Raw genomic sequence first — 2,945 nt, 5'->3', positions numbered from 1 at the left:
TGATAATTCTATTCATGATATTACGTACACTGACGACAGTAATGATAATGATGATGATGATAACTACAATTATATTAATAACAACTTGATAATGGGAGTGATAGTGATAAAGATGATATAAAGACCATGACCATGCTGATACTTTATCATGCAACAATGACATTATTCCATCGTCTCTTTATGATAGTGATTACAACAATTACATCAACAAAATCAAGAACAATAACAACGATAAATACAAAAACAACTTTTCCTGTGACACTAAGCCCTATGAATGGAGCCGCAATTATCTTGATTTAACTTATATTATTAAAAGGCTTTTAGTATTAGTAGAATAAATACCAATATATCCCTTATTGTGCGATGATGATTCCAAGCCATCGCCGATTTTCCTGAATTTTCCTCTAGCTTTTTTCCCTTTTGAAAACAGGACAATGAAACAATAATGATAATACAATGATGAGAACAATGGTGATAATAAGGATGAGCGCCATGAGAGTGATGGTAGTAAGAATTATAACATTGATCATAATACTAATATTATCGGCAAGAGCAAAAGTGATAAATTACATCAGTAATGATATATTGCAAAAATGATGATGATAATAACAATGACAACAATAAAGGTGATGATAAAAATGAATAATTATAATAATAATGATGATGGTAATGATAATGTTAGTAATGATAATGGTAATAAGAACAATAGCAACAATATCATTATAATGAGAATTATTATAATAGTATTTATTATTATCATTATTATTACCTTATTATTATTATCATAACCAGCATTATTATTATCATTGTTTTCATTATTATTATTATTATTATCATTATTGTTATTATTATTATTATAATTATTATTATCATTATTATCATTATTATCGTTATTATTATTATTATCATTATTATTATCATTATTATTATTATGATCGCTAATATCTTTATTAATAACAATAATGATAATAATAGTAGTGATAAGTCTTAACCCATCTGCACTGAAACCAAGCAACAGTTGGAAGACGAAGGATAAACAACAGGTTTGGAGAGAGATAGCGAGAGGGGAAACCCGAGGATGGCCTGTATTGACTGTTCCCTTTCTCCGAGCAGGTCATTATGAGAGGAATCAGCGGATTAAAAGGTACTAGGGCTTAAGGAAGGAACGAGAGTGACGTAAGGTTTGAGAGCTCGGTCTGGGGTACGAGACGGCGGTGGTCGTGTGCGTTCTGAGTGGGCTAAGTAAGTGGCAGGAGAGCAGGAGAGCAGGAGATGATGGTAGTAATAATGGTAATATGAATGATGGCACTCATAATAGTACTAGGATGAATAGCAAGGGCAATGATGGTAATTACATCTATAATGATATATAACAAGAAAAGCGACAGTTGCTTTACTAATCAACGTGAGGAATAGTGGGATATGTAAAGTTGACTCGATTACTATTACTGCCTTTGTTACTTGGGATATGGCATTTACGAATCAAGTACCGTACCGTAGTGTAAATATTTGTGAATAGCGGGGTGGGTGTGTAAGCCATTATAACCGTGATTAAAACATCACTAATGTACATCACTATGGTTGACGATTTATTTATTTATCTTTTTATTGTTATTTTTTTGTAAAATTCCCAGAAGAAAAATATGATGCCGAGATTAGTAGTGGAGTAACAGATGCATGGAATTCTTTTGGCAGGGAAATATCAATCCCTACAATACGCCATATCTCAAAGAAAAGATCCATCAAAACATGCAAGGCCAGTTCTGCCTCGTGAAACCTGGAAACAGAACTGAAACCGCTGCTTCAGAGATGTTTTCTCGAAAGAGTTTGTGGAGGATTCCTGGGTTTCAGAGAAGCTCGTGGATGTTCTCGAGTTGGTGGGCGAGAGGGAGGTGATAAGGAAGGTTTCAGATGAAATTCGAAGGGCATGAGATGTGACAAGGGGCATCTCACAGCCTCCCGTTTCTCCGGCCAGCGCCGCCTGTAAACTCTGTTTTCGCTTTATTCTTAAGGATGGCTATTTTTCGTTTTTCTTGTTGCTGTTTCTCGTTTTACTCGATTTCATTTTAGCTTGCCACGCTCTATTTTCTTATGTGACTATATTTTTCACTTCTTGTTTGAATTCCTTAGTCAATTAGTCAAGCTACAGAAAAAGAAGACCTTAGGTTTTAGTTATCAGTTTTCCACCTACGGAAGATTTGTTCTGACATGAAGACATATCTATTTTACGTGTCATTCTACTACTGTAATTCTCTTTCGATCTATTTCACTATTGGTACGTCTGTGTGACTTAAATATAGCGGAAAAAAGAGATCGTCTTCACTCTGTGTGAGTGTTCGGAACGCTCTGGCCAGTGGAATACTCGGCGCGTCAAAACATGTAACGAAATATACAAAATAAGTTTTAATTTTCAGTTTTCCTTTCCTTTTTAATGTGCGAATGAGTTGGACATCTTTCTTTATATTTAGTTGTATATATGAACCCATTTTTAAAAAATTAATTTCTGATTTTTAAGATTGTATCCTTGGAAGATCTTCAGTCTACGATTTTTTTTTTCATTATTTTACCTAGTTTCTAATTTAAATACAAGGGAATCAACTGATTTCAGTTCACTCTACCCATTATCAGGAACCAATACGGCTGCGAGCTCACCATATAAAAATAATGTAGTCACTGAGTCTTAGCGCCCATCTACAGCTACAAGAAAGGAGGGCACCAGAGGGGAGGGTACCAGAGGGGAAGGCACCAGCGGGAAGGGCACCAGAGGGGAGGGCACCAGAGGGGAGGGCACCAGAGGGGAGGGTACCAGAGGGGAGGGCACCAGAGGGGAGGGCACCAGAGGGGAGGGCACCAGAGAGGAGGGCACCAGAGGGGTGTCACACGAACAAGAGAAAGAAAGAGGGAGGATATACATAGTAGGAATCACGAAAAATTTATTGATATTA

Source organism: Penaeus monodon, chromosome 9 (genome assembly GCF_015228065.2).
Source record: "Penaeus monodon isolate SGIC_2016 chromosome 9, NSTDA_Pmon_1, whole genome shotgun sequence".
NCBI classification, from domain to species: Eukaryota; Metazoa; Arthropoda; class Malacostraca; order Decapoda; family Penaeidae; genus Penaeus; species Penaeus monodon.
Note: the sequence above shows the minus strand (reverse complement) of the source record.